Below are 17,238 nucleotides of genomic sequence, written 5' to 3' on the forward strand. Positions count from 1 at the left end.
ACTGTGTGAGCGGGTTTTTGGATATGTCGTATAGAAGATAGAACAAGTTATCATTCCTTCTCTATAAAGGGTACATCTTTACCACTACCAGATGGGTATAGTATGGATATGGGAAAGACGTCACAAAAATGTAGAACTGTGGATTTTTTTGGTTATAGAAACAACCGTAAACAGCAATAAAATCATGTGATCATGTGTATCTGTGCTATTTCTTTGCCCTTGTGCCCCTTTTTCAAATTTCTTGCTCGGTCATGTTTGGCTATGTCATGTTATGGTCAAAATGAGCTAAAATCCCTGTCATCAGATTGCTGAAAAAAAGGATATATCACTTTATACTGTACAATCCTGAGCCCTATATGTGTTTATAGCGTCTCTGATGTAGCACAATATACTCAGAGGAAGGCATGATCTGCCTTCTGCTACATACATGAGCTCAAATACTCCCAAGGCATCACTTTGATTGACAGGAAGCATGCATGGATCCTGCAACAACCAGGAAACACTGGAATTGGGAATAAAACTATGAATCAGAAAGTGGTTACAATGTAACTGTATCAAATGTAAAAAATAATATATAAAAAAAAGTACTATGTGGTATTGTGCCATCTGTAATAAAAAATAAATTATAATATGGGGTAATAAAGGTGTGTAAATTGTATAGCCAGTGAAATATGGAGAATTAATACTTCAAGCACCAGAGAAAAAGACATTGTTTTATGCTTTTTTTTTTCTTTTTCAGGTCTTCTAAAGCAGAGAACTGTTTTTGAAGTCAGGAAAAATCATTTTAACTGTTAAGTAAATTCCACACAGATTATTATAATTATTATTATCATTATAATTATTACTGTTTTTTGATGAACATGTTCCAACTAATCAAATATCAGGCTGATTGTCAAAATATCTACAATAAAATTCAATCAAAACCTATTCCATTCAAGTAACAAGTCAGCTACAAGAATAATAAATGTAAGAGCTTTAATAAAAGTATTTTGTGATTTCATTTTAACATATTATTTATTTTTCAATTATGGACCGCTGGTGAACCGCAGTTCAAAACAAAACTTTATATACTGGTGATTCTAAACAGACCTGACAGAAAATAAGGTTGCAGCTGAGGTTGCTATGTTACATAAACCACTAATTTTTTAATTAGCATCTTTAGGCACTTTGCAGCATGTCACAGGATAACATTTGTTCCCATTTCTTTTATATGATCTTTACAATTTAATTTCATTCAATATGAAGCACTGATGGGAAGGGTCAAGACTTTTGCTCAGTACTGCACATGTCTGCTAAAGTGTATTACTATACTATACTATAAAGTAGAAAGGATCATTATTTCAGCAGATATAATGGAAGAGGTGGTGAAGACAGTATAATACCAAGGAGACCACAAACACAGGTGTATCTTTTTATCAACTCTGAAGTCTGAACTAATCACTGGCAAACTTTAATCAGATATGATCAATTATTCATGGCCTGAGGCCTAGTGAGAACGTCTCTAAAACGCTCTCATACAGACAGCCCAAGATGAATAATTCAAACACCATTTATACAAAACCAAGTGCCTTTCTGATGCCACATGACTGACCTGGAAACGTTATGCAACAGAGGATGTAAATTAGTTAAGACTAAAGATGATTGATACAGCATCCGAATCAATCAATCAATTAACAGAACAAAAGACAAATGACAGGCTTTCAATCTGTCATAATGGTAACCATCGGGCTGGATAAATCATTACTTTATTAGAAAAAGAAAGACATGTGATGAGCTTTGTATACAGTACATGTCGTCAAGCAGGTACATAGGTGTGTCCGTGACAGCGCATATACTGAACATAATTTTTCTGTTACTTTACAAGTGAGCGGTAAAGAGTTAAAGACGAGGAGGCAAAGGGACGGCTAGAGGAAGAGCAATTCCTTACTGTCACGATCTATCTTCAAATCTGACAGCAAGCAAGCATTAGTCACCAAACTATACGTCAATACTTTTTTTCCCTTTTTTTTTTTTGCACGTCCATTTTCCTTTCCTTTTACTTCCACCTCAGCAACAATGAGGAATGATCAAAATGGGTCCTTCTTCAAAAACAGCCAAATCTCCGCAGACATACAGGAGAATAAATACTGTATTATGTGACAAACATCAACACATAGATAATAATTAAAATTAATTAAAACGACAAGTATATGGAAAAAAAATCAATAATTCAGATGTCCTTTAATGTTCTTTAAAAGATAGATAGATAGATAGATAGATAGATAGATAGATAGATAGATAGATGAATAGACTTTATTGGTCCTGTAAGGGGAAATTATTGCATTACAGCAGCAGGTTACATAAACAATAGTAAGCGGGGAAAAAGGGAAAAAGGGGGTTTAGAAGGCAGAGTGTAATTGTATAAATTATATTTATATAAATTCAAACAGTATACTGTATATAGCAGATGCTATATAGAAAAAACAGAGTGCAAACTGGGTTAAAACCCTCTATTGTAAATTTGCCAATTTTCGCCATGTGAATAACATGAGGAGCTGCATTAGACAGGTTATGCTAAAGCCCCCACAGCAGGTGTGCAGTTATTAGATCAAGTCTGCATTTTTAGTTACAGTTAAGGAAAAAAAAAAGTTTTTTTTTATTAGGCAGTGATATTAAAATGAACTGAAGAAATAGGTAAAAAAAAAGAGAAGGATTCTTCCTGTAGTCCAGTGTTTGCTAATGAGGGCACACGGTATTGATATCTCCATGGGAACATCGTGGGCATCACTAACAAACCGTAGTGGTGTGTTTTGTAGCTTTTCACTTAATGCTGAGATTAACAAATAGTCTAATAAAAGGCACGCGGGTCATTCATTCCATATTTAAAAATATGATCTAAAGTTAAAGTTAAGAATAAAGCAACAACAACAACAAAAATAAGATAGAAATTAAATACATTTAGGTGAAGGAATTTTAATTCTAATTCTAATTAACAACCAACCGAGACTGTAAACCTAACAGACTAGGGAGGACAGGATGGTAAACAATCAATTATTTGCGATGTTAAACAAATATTAATAACTGTCATGAATTATGAAAAGGGTTTTGAGCGTTTGAAACAGGTTTTTATACTTTACCAAATCCTTGAAATGTCTCGTGTTGTTTTGTAAATCGTGAGCCGAGTGTGAGTGCGTGTCACTCAGCGTGTCTCCTGCAGAGCACACACCCTTGTCATGTTCCTGTCAGATCTGAAGTTAGGAAGAAAGATGAGCTCTCTTTAAGGATGACACAGTGTCCTGCTGTGACAGATAGAAAGGTCTGTAACACTACAGAATTTAATCTTTCCATCCTTCTCTCTCGCCTCGGTGTGGCGTCTAACAAATAGATCCCTCCTCCGTTATGTCGTAATTTTTCCTCTGAGATACTTTTAGTTTGGTACAAACTTCTTTTTTAAAAAATATATAAACAGTTTAATTGTACCGCTCTCATCACGGAACAAGGAATTTTCAAACATGCAGACATATTTTTAGGCTAACAGAAAGCAATTCCTCGAACAGAGTGTTCACGGGAAAAAGATCAGTGACTGAGGCGGACATAGGGTCAGTGATAGAGACTGGAATGGTAGGTAAAAGGTAAGAGATTTAACATGAGCATGAAAAAACAGAGAGGAAAAAATGAGAGTAAATAGAGACAGAGACAGGGTCAAGAACAAAAAGAAGACCAGAGACAACAGCCGAGGCAAACAACAGGATTTGTTGTGTCTGAGCAGATCTTGTGTTAAAAACAGAAATCAAAGCTAAGCAGGACATAAATCTGGACATAAATTGAAGTAGAGGCTAGAACTAAGAGCACCGGCAAAGGCTACCGTGGGTGTATGTGCTGAGGTTAATTTAGGAGAAACAGAGACACAACTAAACTAGCAGATCTATACCTGAGGCTGAGCTTTTAACGGGACTCTCATGACCACATCCCTGCAACTTCACATTCAACCTCATTCATCATTTTGTCTAAAGAGCAGAGGCTTTATATCAAACTCATGACAAGGATTAGACAGCCAGCCAGCCAGACAGATAGATAGATAGATATATTAAGCAAATAGTTATACATGCATTCCTAGCGCAGATACAGCCTACAAAAAAAGTTATGAACATACTGTACTTATAATAAGGCACACAACAAGCATTTATAATGAAGATCAAAACAATTAGGTGTACATAGTACGCATGGATGTTTTTTTCTTTTTTGACAACCACGAATGCATAATGAAGACACTTACAGCGCTATGATTTATGCAGAGATCACTAATCATGTGCGAATCAGTCATAATGCACCTAGTCATTAAGATGAACAATTCCGTATTAGCCACTGAGTACAGTAAGACGCATTTATTGGTCTGAGCTTGAGATTTCCAGCATTTCAGTAGGAATTACAGTGTAGCATGATCAAATGAACAAGTCATTTAACTGTTAGAATCATTTCAACATTAGTGATACCAGACGAAAGACCACCATGAAGGTAGCCTGCTCTCCCAAAATGCACAGTTATATTTTGAGCAGAAGGAGGTGATACATGAATGCTTCCCAGGTCTGTCTGGCACATTCTCTACTAAAGGCGCTTTCTCTTATTCTTCCTTGCAACTAATCAGCTAAATCTTCTGCTGTTTTTTTTTTTTTGTTTTGTTCCTGACACTGCAGAGGAGTTTGCTTCACTTTTTTTCCCTGCTGGGCTCTGCAGCTGTATCTGCCGCTCGATTCTCTTCTTGCTGATGAGTATAAACAAACCATCATGTCCAGGACTTTATCTTAACTGTAAATAATATGATCTTCTTGCTTTAAACATTAATAGATACAATATGAAATATTTTTTTATACGATAAAACTATATATGGCAAAATTTTTAGTTTTAGCACAACTGCTTTGGTGTTCTTAAATACTTTGACTCACTTCAGAATAATGCTTGTGTATGGAGGAAAATACGATTTTAGTAAGATTTTATTTTGAAAGTTTATGAGTAATCACCTGTTTAGGAAAGTTTATAATCATCAAAGTCTGTAACCCAGTTTTCACACAGCAGAAATTGATTTCTTAGTAACTGAAAATATCTTGGATCTAGTCAGATTATATTTTTTTTATGTAAGATTATAACAAACGTAATGCAAAATTGTTTAAGCCTATTTTAGACAAAAATTTACAAAATGTAAAAAAAGTATAATTTTTTATTTTCTTGCAACATCATTTTGCTAAAAGATCCTCTAGAAATAGTCTTAATAATCTTAGTTGCTTTGTTTTAAACTTTAATTGAAAAAATTGAACTAGATTTAAAATATTGTTTTTTAATATGTCTTTCACAATTTTTGCTATGAATTACTACAAATTCAGAAATAGTGAGCCGTGGGTGGTTGTACGTCAAGATCATGACTTGCTGTGGGTTTGGTGGTGGCTGGGGGATTGGGGCTGTTAGCGACACTTTCAGTGATCTGTAGCTTGCCAGTAGAGACCAAGATCTTGTTTTTTTAACGTACAGAAAGTTGTATCAAAGCTACAGGTTTTTATATGTGTATTCATGGCCTTTCATATGCATTGTAGTCAGTTGGAACCTACAAGAAACTTCTATTGCTATAATTGCTATAGTAGGTATAAGAGTTTAAGCTAAGTAGCCACAGTAGCGGGAGGAGTTAAAGCTGGTTCCACGACAGGCCAAAATTTTTAAACCCCAGCAATTCGTACTGTAGCAAAACTATGGAATGTCGTTTTATTTCAGTAACTTTGATGACGTACTGTTACACTGGTTTAGGGACAATTTAACAATGATTTATTTATCATATTATTTTATCAATCCCACACTCACTCATCGTCTATACTGCTTAATTATGTATACAGGGTCACTGGGGCCCTGGAGCCAATCCCAGAAAACTTAGAGCCTGAGGCACTGGACACCGCCCAGACAGGGTGCCAATCTATCGCAGGGCACATACACACTCACTCACACACTATGGGCAATTTGGGAATGCCAATTAGCCTAATCTGCATGTCTTTGAACTGTGGGAGGAAACCGGAGTACCTGAAGGAAACCTAACTGCAAACTCCATGCACACAGAGTCGGGAATCAAACCTGGCTGGGACTTGAACCCCGGACCCTGGAGGTGCAAGGCGACAGTGCTAACCACTTAGCCACCGTGCTGCCTCCATATGATTTTATGTGATTTATTATTTATATATTATATATTAATATTACTGTTAAATAGCATTCCATAGTATTTTAAGTGTGTTACTTTACCCTTTTGAAAATATTAGTGAAATCCAGTAGTCAGAAATGTGCAAAGCTAAGACACTCCAGGGTTTCAGTCTAATTACGTCCTGCATGCTCAGCAAATGAGAATTGCTCAGGCGCTACATCTGAGGTACATCTTATGAGATCTTAGAAATAGCACACTTTCTTAGTAATAATGTCTTGCTGTACACGTGCAACTTAACATCGGGAACTGTGATATCAAAAGGGTGTACAGAATATGGGTCACAGTACAAGTCAAAACCCATGTGGGTGTGACATCCTGTCTCATCCTCCACTTTTGATTTTCCTATCATGTTGCAGCATGCAGGGTTTGCTGGGATTTGTACCTCCATTCTGCTTACTGTATCACTGGTCTCTATCAGGATCTATGAGAGTATGTACAGCCCTTTCTCCAACAAGTGAGCGTGGGTAAATGTTGTTGTGCTGATTTTGTGCGTGTTATGACACTGTTTGGACTGCAAGACTGATTTTCATCCCCTGCGAGAGCTTTCTTTTTCGTGAGCCTGGAATAGGGAGCGGTAAATAAGTGGTAATGGGAGCGAATGGGAGGGAGCTGGGGAACACTTTCTGTCATCACTTTAGAAGGTTGTGACCCCAGAGCCCAGTGACACTGAGCTGTTAAATAATTCAGCTGCTATCTCGCACTGGGCCTCTGGAGAAGCTGCTGCTGTGATTGCTTGGAGCTGACTGACTGACATTTGCACATGAAAATGGGCTTTGTTTTCCCCCAAACAGCAGGACAGCTTAAGGAAAACAGTGCAGGGCCTTGGAGGAGGGGACTGAGGGTGAGGAACGTAGGGCCAGGCACAGGTGTATGGCATACTCACCTTACAACCTCTTTTCCATCAACCTGCTGATGAGAAGTTTGTGACATTAAAAATAAGTAAATTAAAGATCTACAGATTTTATATATATATTTTTAAAAAATGCAGCAAAAACTAATTCTGAAAACACTATTAAGGCATATGCACACTCAACCTAATTACAGGTTTGTAATTATATATAAATAATCTCTTATCCGTCTTGTTTTTTTGTACAAGTCGGCAATTAAACTACAAAAACAAGAGGTTTCCTAATAGATAACTGATATGACATTTAGAGACATAACTTTAGTTGTTTATGGATTCTAGTAATTGATTTAGGTCATCCTCATAATACTACTACTATTGTACTACTACTACTACTACTACTAACAATAATAATATACACCACAGTCAGCCATAACATAAAAAACACTGAGATGCAAAATAAATGAGATTGATTATCTTGATACAGTGTCACCTGTCATGCAACGAGATAGATTAGACAGCAACTGAACAGGTAGTTCTCACAACAGGAAAAATGGGCTAAATGGCTAGCCAAATTTTGATGGATAGAGGACATGGAGGAATGTTGTTTTGTTTTACTGTGTACTAGACTGTATATGGTTGAAGTGGCAATAAAAGCCTACTTGACTTGACTTGACTTGACTTGGGTCAGAACAAATCCAAAACTGTAATGGGAGTAATAGTACGACCAGTGACAGCGACCCAAGGCTCGCTGATGAGAGTGAGAAGCTAAGGCTGGCCCATGTGGTCTAAATCCACAGAAGAGATACTGTAGCACAATTTGCTAAAAGAAAAGTTAATTCTGGATATTATAGTCAGGTGTCATAACACACAGCACATCAAAGCAGCAAATGAGGCTGTGTAGACCCAGTCAGAGTGCAAGAATTGAAAGCCATGAAAAAGTCCATGGTTAAAAGCACCTGACCAGACTATGGAGCAGTGAAAGAATGTGGTCTGGTCTAATAAATCATATTTTCTTTTTCATCACTTGGATGGCCGGGTACATGTGCATTGCTTATCTGGAAATGAGACAGCACCAGTATGCACTAAAGGAAGAAGGCAAAACAGTGGAGACAGCATGATGCTCTCAGCAATATTCTGCTGGGAAACCTTGGGTCTTGGCACTTATCTGGATCTTTCTCTGACACATACCACAATTATATTCCCTAATATTAGAGGCCCCTTGTAGGAGGATACTGTGCCTTTAAGGAAGAGGACAAAGCATTTAAGGTGTTCACTTGGCCACCTCTGTCTGATCAAGCATCTGCTTGGCAAACAAGTCCAGTCCATAAAGGCCAGAGCTTGCAAGTTATAGCACTTACACACAGGTTATTACTTACTAGTGTGTTACTTACACACTATTCTTGTGGAGTCCATGATGGGTTAGAGCAGTTTTTGGTGGCATAAGGCAAACCTACACAAGACTATGCAGGGGGTTTAATTATTTAATATTATGGCTGATTATATACTGTATGCTTGTGCTGGAATGACATTCAGTAGTGTTAGTTTGCCATGTTTAGTCTATTGCATTTTTATTATAAACCCAAAAAAAGTCTTGCCAGTAACATAAAATAAGACTTAAAATGTACAGTACACTGCAAAAAAATCATATTAGGTAATATATATATATTATATAAGCAAATTTACCATTATGAAATGATTATTAATACTATTCAACCTACAGATGTGATATAAATTAAAAGATAAATCAGTGGCTGTCTTATGTTTTGCTGGCATGATTAAGCTCCACTTAGACATAACCATCATTGTGGTCAAATTAAGTTCTTCTAATCTTATCGTCTTATCTTAAATGAAATATGTTTATCCTGATGGGTGTGGTCTCATTTAAAATGACCCTGCCCACATTTACAGGGCACAATTTAAAAATTATGTAAATTATGCCCTATGGCCCTTACCAAAGTTCAACCTAGTTAAACACTGTGAGTGATGTTAGACATCGTTCCCCACTCCCATCATCAAAAAACAGACTGAGGCAAAATCTTTTAGAAGAATGGTTTTCATCATTGCAGTACACTTTAAAAGACTTGTAAAATCTGTGCCAAGCAGTTTTGGTGCCTTAACACTTTAGTATTAAGTTAGATTTAGTTTTTCCTCCATTTTCAATAATTTGTCACCTAGACCAAGTAAAGACTCATCAGCCAAATGTCTGGACTTACATATAATTTTACTTGAAGTAGCTATAAAAAATGTTAAAGTAGAAAAAAATGACATACTAGAGAAATATAATATTATTAGATACAGTTAGTAAGTAAATTTGTCTATTTTTAATGCTTCAGAGATATGGTTTTTACTGTGTTTATAGTTAATAGATATGGTTCAAACATGATTTTTCTCTCTCTTGTGATGCATGGATTTACCTATTATATAAATGTTGTGGTATAAATTATTTAAGTGGCACAGTTTTATTTTGACGTCAGTTGAGTGCAAAGCTATAATCAATTCCAAATATAACAAAAAAACAACAACAACAACATGTTTTTTAATACTATATATAGTAATTGTATGGATTTCCACAACATCTGGATGATGTTTCCTCTCTGTTTTTTTTTTTTTTTTTACAAACACCCATGTACAGCTGTATAGCTCAGATATTATTTTAGATATAATAAATATTATTATATTATATATTATACATTTACATCCGCTTTTGTATAGCTGCTCTTTCCATCTGCTATTCGTTAATGTCATTGTGTAATATGACTTAAGATATCTATTACTGTTAACCTTCACAGATCCCATACAGGTATGATAATTATTGTTCAACAGCTAAAAATGTTCCAGAATATTGTCATGAAAAGTACAGCAATAAAATGGCAAACATACTGTAAGTTCAGGCCAGTCTTAATACTTACCTCTGCCATTTTACATTAACCAGGTGATTACAGCTTCTAATATTTAAATTTCTTCTCTCTATAAAACCGTATATTTTTAAAGGACTTTAAAAATCACCAGTCACTTGATATGCAAGAATATAAGGATTTGAATATAGCCATCATTTGAATCCACCACCCCTGAGTCTTACACAGTGCAAAATATTAGCATATCTTTAAAATCTTTTCATGGTCCCGATAAACGTCACTATCACTGATGCAAATAAATATGCCATTCACATTTGAGTGAAAAGCTTTTGTTTAATCCCTAAACCCTCACAGAAAATGAATGTGGACTTAAAGAGGAGGAGTAGCGGGGCTGCATGCTCTCAGTATGCTTGACCATATCTCTCAGCTTGAAAGGCGGAAAGCAAGGGATAAGTGGACAGCAAGGGGGAGGGAGAGAGAGTGAGAGAAACACGAGCATGGGTGGGGCGCAAGACAGCTGACAAATTGTGATTAATAAATGTGGTCCGGGACGGCAGTGTGGAACGATGCTTATTAATAGAGAGAATTAGAGTGCTGTGCAACTCAATCTGCACACTGTCACTCTGCATCAGGCGCCATAATCAGAGCCTAATGAAACAGCACAGCAGCACCTCTCCGCCCATCACCTCCCCCCTCCACTCCCACCCTCCAGCCCATTCACTCTCGCTCTATCTCTGTAATCGCTTTCCAGGATCCACCCTTCCTTAGCCATAAATTGATACCTTATCCTATATGCATACACATCCATGTCCTAACACAGACAGGTTTTACTTGGGAAGGTGTTACTCATATGGACGAGATGACATTAAAAATCTGTCTTTCACATCAACTTTTTTAACTTCAAGCAAGGTCATAAGATTAGCTTTTTTTTCGATGTCTCAGAGATAAAGTTTGTAAAAATGTGAGATAAACAATTTAGCTTCTTAGCTTTTATTATTCACCTTACAGCTTATTATTCAGTAAGTGCTATGAATTATTTAGTGACTACAGTAAAAACCAATAGAAAGTCTAGAATGTAAGTCAGCGTGACCTGGCACTTTAGAAGGTTGATAATTTCACAGACAGAACTTATCTTACTGTTACAACTTCTTGTATTAAAACTGGTCCATGTTTCTGTCTAAACTGTACATGCGATTTTAAGATCACAGCATGTGCTATTTTGCTTGACTCCAAAATAAAGCACCAGAAAGCATTCCTTGGACCGATACCATAAAGAAACCATGCAAAATGTCTTAATTAACATGCGGTTACAACAATTTTTTTTTATCTAAAATAGGTCTTTTGGTTTTCTAAAAACCTATTTCAGATCCCAAGAAACCCAAGAGTTTTTCAATTAAAACAGTCAATAATTCTCTCTGGATCTGAATGAATTTTTATTTTTAAGAGGGCATTTGAGTCTAATTTCTCCTTCTGCATTCTTCCTTTTTTTGTGTACTCTGTCCTTTGGTGAATTTGTTTGTCAATCCCAGACAGTCCAGTTAAGTGTGTTCCCAGTTCTAACCCATTCAATTTGAGTCATTAAAGGATCTGATCTGTAATTAGGTGAGTCAAATCATGTGTGTTAGAGTGGAGAAAACACTAGCCCTTTGATTAGCACCCGAGGTCAGTATCTGGTAAACACTGCTTTATGGAAATGGTCATTAACTCCAGAGATTTGTGTTTTGTTTTCAAAGACTTTGGAAGACAGTGATCAGGGGTAGTGGGTTTGTAAAAAAAAAAGGTAGATCTTTAGGATGAAGGTTGTTTAAATGCTTAGTTAATAAAGTAACACCCACCAAGTCTATTATTTTCTGAAACTGGGATGCTTCAAGAGTCATTATTTTAAACTAGAAGAAATTAACCAACTAATTGAGATTAAGACTTAAAAATTATTGGAATTTAGTACTCTTATACTATACCTTTTCAGTGTATCACCACTGAATCCCATTATATTATGGTTGATGCTACTGAAAAATACACTAAAAAAAAAAAATCTTTAATACAGAATTTTCCAAGCTCCTCCAGGGACCTAAGTCCTCTTTTCAGCTCACACCACAGGTTTTCAGTGAGGTTCACATGCCTAGAATGGTCATGTAAATATTTTATTTTATATGCATTAAACATTTTTTGGTGGATGTGGACCTGTGTCTTCCTGAAAGATCCAACCAGACCATGAATGTTCTGTAGTTTCATGGCAGAGAGGGCCAAATGTTCATTCAATATCTCCTGATACATATTGGAGTCAATAACACAATGTATTTTTACACAGTTCTCATAGCATTTGGTAAAAATTCAGGCCCTCAAAATCACAGACCCTTAATTACATTTAATAGCATTCAGTTATTTTTGTATAACAATCTTTTAGAGACCATATGATCCCAAAAAGCTAAAGTCTTTTGCAAATCTTTAACTATGAATCTTGCAGAAATGTTTCCTTTCTCATCGTCCACTTTTTTGTGATTGGCCCGGGGGGTAATCTTCCTCATTGCAGCTCTAATTGTTTTAGACTTCACTGCTTTCTAAATAATTATAATATAATAATTCTCTGATCTTCCCTATGTTAATAAATGACTATATTTGGAAATTTGACCTCTGAGACGCCTAAAAATTTTACCCCGGTGAAACAGCAATCAATGCATCTCCACTTATAGAGCATCTTATAGAGTTCCAAAAGGTTCCTCAGGTGGACATAAATATAAATGAAAACATGCTTCTTTGTCACAAATTGTAGAAGAGGTGAAAACAAGTGCAGATTTAGTTTACTATAAGAAAAAAAATGACAAAACAAGACCATGAAACCAGAATAGGAGGAGAGCAAAGCAAGATGACAATATGAATATATTAAGCTATAACAAAAACAAATAGGGAAAAAGCTAGCTAATGGGTGGTAAAAAGGAGAAGACTTATATACTGATGCTCATTAAACCAAAACATGAATCCAGTGCAGTCATGTGACATGCTGCGTGACATAATCAGGTAATGAGCATTGTCTGATGGGTATTGAAGTTCTGACCCTGACAGAACCGCTCTTGAAATAAGGTCACGTATCCTAGACAAAATCGCTCTATTTCCAAAGGCCCTTGAGTCATTGAGGAGCAGTACCATTAGCACAGATGGCATCACCCATAAAACGAGCTCCTTTGAAATGATAAAGAGGTGCGCAACATTCAAGGCAAAGCCTAATCAGCAAAAGGAGCAAAGTCCAAGGTTGAGCCAAAGAGGCAAGAAGAGGAAGAGATGTCCACTGTGATTCCAGAGGGTGAGTGGCATCATCACTTGGCCAGAGAAGGGGTGCAACATCCTCCGCAGAGTAAGGTGAGGGGACATTGTATTGTACACCTTAAATTAGAGGGGAAGGAGTAATGTCCTTAAAAGAGTAACGACGTGGAGTGTCGTCTTCAGCAGAGCAATAATTGTGATCCATGATTTTGTAAAAAATGTATGATACACATGATGTAGTATGTCCATTATTTCAGAGTGTGTTATAACATCTATTACTATAATAAAGTACTGTATGTACTGATTTATTTTAGAATGATAATGTTAAATCAGTGATGAATTATTGGTATACTGACGATACTTTACATTTTTTCCCCCTAATGCATGCCTAGCAGTGCAAGTCAAATGTTAAATATTTTCTATTTCTGGGTGTTCATTAAGGTAATGCTAGCAGTTGGACGACAGTACTGGCTTAGAGCTGAGCAACTGTTGCTGTTACCATAGTTACCAGTGGTCAGTATAATGAAGGTCTGGATAACTGAGTGGAAAAATGCCCTACTACTTAACATCCAATAGAAACACTTTTCAATCAATCAGGTTGAGTGAACTAACTACTGTACGCTAACACGTGTCCCTGATTATTATAAGCATCATTAAGTTGCAGTTGTAGAAAAAAACCTGACTACATCCATCCACTTTATAAGTATAATTGGGGATGTGGATGATGATGATGATGCTCCACTGAGACCAATTAAAGTTTAACAAGCCGACAACACCTTATATTATATGTCATAGAAGGCAGTCGTAAATCTCGGTTGAAATAAATAGCAAAATGACATGACCGACATGAATTTAGCACAGATTTCCTAGGTTGTTTCAGTAGACACGTATGTGTGAATTTGTGAAATATATGAGAGCAATTTTTATGGAGAGCAATTTCATTATATTTCTATGAACATAGATGTGAGAAATGACAGCAAAACCACACCCTTCACTCTGGCCTTAAATAAATTCACAATCTTGGGAGATTTTCTCCGGTGTATCTGTTGATATCACACACTGTCTCCTGTCTCACACACACACACACACACACACACACACACAAATATCCATATATGCATAAAGAAAGGTGATGATGAAAATGGGGGCTAATTTAAATACCATAACTCTGTAATGATCCATGCTCCCCCATGCCCTTTACCTCCTTAGGCGCCTCTGGCTTTTATAAACAGCACCGTGAAACATTAATTAGTAGTGTAAAATCAGTTTGAGACGTAAAGCTATGCATGGCATGAATAAGAGCGTAGGGTGACTAATGGGTTGCTCAGGTCACACATCACTGAATAGGTGTTTCGGTTTGGTTGACTGTGACCTGGCGCTAGATTTATGTCTTCCGTTTCAAAATATATGAGACGGGTCAGTATAACAATTCAAAACAAGGATTGTGGGCTTAGTAAATATTTAAGCGCACGTAACAAATGAATATGGCTATGCAAAGTCTTCCTTGATTCAAATCTTGTTAATTCGAGCAAAAAGCAACTAAATAAACAAAATATCAACGGAGAAAATAGAAGATAAAGAAGAAAGGTGAGGGCAGGGAGAGAAAATGATGAAAAGTGGAAAAGAAAATGAGGGATAGACAGCTTAGCGACGTGCATATTTCAATATTAATCAGCTCAGTAATATTTTAACAGGCACTAAAGATCCAATTCTCACTATATTGCCTGTGACTCCTGGCAATGATTATGCATCCGTAGAGGCCACAACTGTACTGGAGTAGAGAGAATGTGTGTGTGAGAGAGAGGAAAGCATGCATGTGTGTGTGTTTGTACATGTGGGTTTGTGTGTGTTTGTGTGTCTAATGGAATGGACTGACTGACCCACAAAGTGGAAGTGACACACCATTTAACTCAGACCGCAAAACAAACACACACACACACACACACACACACACACACACACACACAAACAGCACACACTCACTCCAACTCTACGTGTCTGTTCAATCCCCCAAGATCCAAAGTCACTCCTGTCTCACTGCTCATTATTTGGGTCGAGATCTTGCTGGGCTCCTCGGTCTTCTCTCCCACTGCACTCCCACTCCCACTCCCTTCTGCCTCCGTTCCCCTGACACTGGTCACATCTGAAAGACGGAGAAGGAATGAGAAAAAGAGTCGTCAATATGTATTCGCCCTGCTCCCACCTCCGCCATTAAACTTTAAAAATGCAGATGTGTGATTAAACCTGACAGGAAAGAAGGGAGATCGGATGAGTTACACAGAATCCTCAATGGAGCTGCACCGCAACTCCATATTTAAACACTGTTAGTGGCAGCCCAAAGACATGCTGCATGCAAATGTACACACTCCACAATTATCCACGCACAATTGCCTTCACAAAATGCCGCCCGGGGTTTACTAACAGTAAAATGATCACCTCGGCTAATTAGATTATGAGACATATATATATATATATATATATATATGAATGAATGAGATCATATTTTACTAAATAAAATGGGTTGCAGAACAAATAGGTTTGTGTGTGAGAAATGAGGGGGCAAAGGTATAAGAAGACAAATGGTGCCTTTAAATGAGAGTCTGAGGATTTGGAAGGTGTATTTATTATGATGCTGAAAGGACTGTACAGAATGCAGAATGTTGTGCAAGAGATGACAACTGAAAAGTGTTGTGTGTGTGTGTCTGAGAGAGAGAGAGAGAGAGAGAGAGAAAGAGAAAGAGAGAGCACAATGGTTTCAGTGTCCTTCACTAATGAGGTCTAAAGGACCTCACACACGGACACATACACACACTGGGCTCAAAAATACTCACTGTGTCCTAATCCTCAACATAGATATGTTACTCTGGCTGAAATACATCTCTCAATAGAGAGAGAGAGAGAGAGAGAGAGAGAGAGAGAACTGTTGTTTTTTCTTCCTTTAACATATACTGTATGAAAGCAGATATGAATTGAGATATGACTGTCTCATGCATGCTATGGACATTTTAATTACAATTAAGCTGGAGTTTAAGGGGAGAGAGAAGAGAGAGAGAGAGATGGAGGTGAAGAATGGAAGGAGGGAGGGGGAGAGCAGATCGAAACACTGCTGAAATCTCACAGGTGTTGGACAGAGGTCGAGTCGAAGCAGTCCACTCAGACCTGCTTTAGCTAATCGGCTAAAGCATTACATCCAATCAAGTTGGAACTCTTGTTTATTTATTTATTTACTTATTTGGTTATTTTTTATTTTCCTTTGAAGAAGTAGACTAGTTAAGACTGTTTACACCAGCGACAACTTTAACCCTTTTCACTATTTTAAGGTAGGTTTTTTTTTTTTTTAAAGGAATAATGTTTATCGAGTTTTCTCTATTAGCGCTCAAAAATATCAGACACTAGATCATCACTCTGCCGGAACCCTAAGCTAAGCTAACGCGCGAGCGCGGAAAAAAAAAAAAGTCCACACGAGGTGAGCGCGTGCTCCGAGCGCTGCGCGAGTGCTGCTAACCGCTTTCGTCCGCTCGCGCGCGCACAGTTTGTTAACGGTCGCTGCCGGGGATATGTGTGTGTGTGTCTCTAACAACGACTGGAACATACGGCTTCTCTATTAGGATCATCATCACCGTGAGAGAGAGAGAGAGAGAGAGAGAGAGAGGGAGAGAGAGAATATCTTTAGAGGGTAAGTGTTTTAAAACTTTTTTGTACTTTAACATCTTATGTGGTTAAACAGTGCGCGTGACGGCAGGGGGTTGTTACCTTTGTTACCTTTACATGCGTCACGCGCAGGGAACAGCCAGGTATAAATTACAAAGGTGTTTATATATATATATATATATATATATATATATATATATATATAGAGAGAGAGAGAGAGAGAGAGAGAGAGATGGGAATTTCTATATTTTAATATAAGTCTATATACACACATATACAATATATATATATATATATATATATATATATATATATATATATATATATATATAAAATAACAAAAATTACAACAAATTTCCCTTTTTATATCCAGACTACAGAGGAAATTCCCCAGTGTTAAATTAACACCTAGC

General features: G+C 36.9%; 1 protein-coding gene across 1 annotated transcript in view; it reads right to left on the bottom strand.

The window, feature by feature from the left end:
- birc5b (baculoviral IAP repeat containing 5b) overlaps positions 1–17,238 on the bottom strand; it is a 152,257-nt gene that overhangs the window by 68,243 nt on the left and 66,776 nt on the right. The gene's annotated exons all lie outside the window — the stretch shown is intronic.

This window comes from Clarias gariepinus, chromosome 22, assembly GCF_024256425.1.
Source record: "Clarias gariepinus isolate MV-2021 ecotype Netherlands chromosome 22, CGAR_prim_01v2, whole genome shotgun sequence".
Taxonomy (NCBI): domain Eukaryota; kingdom Metazoa; phylum Chordata; class Actinopteri; order Siluriformes; family Clariidae; genus Clarias; species Clarias gariepinus.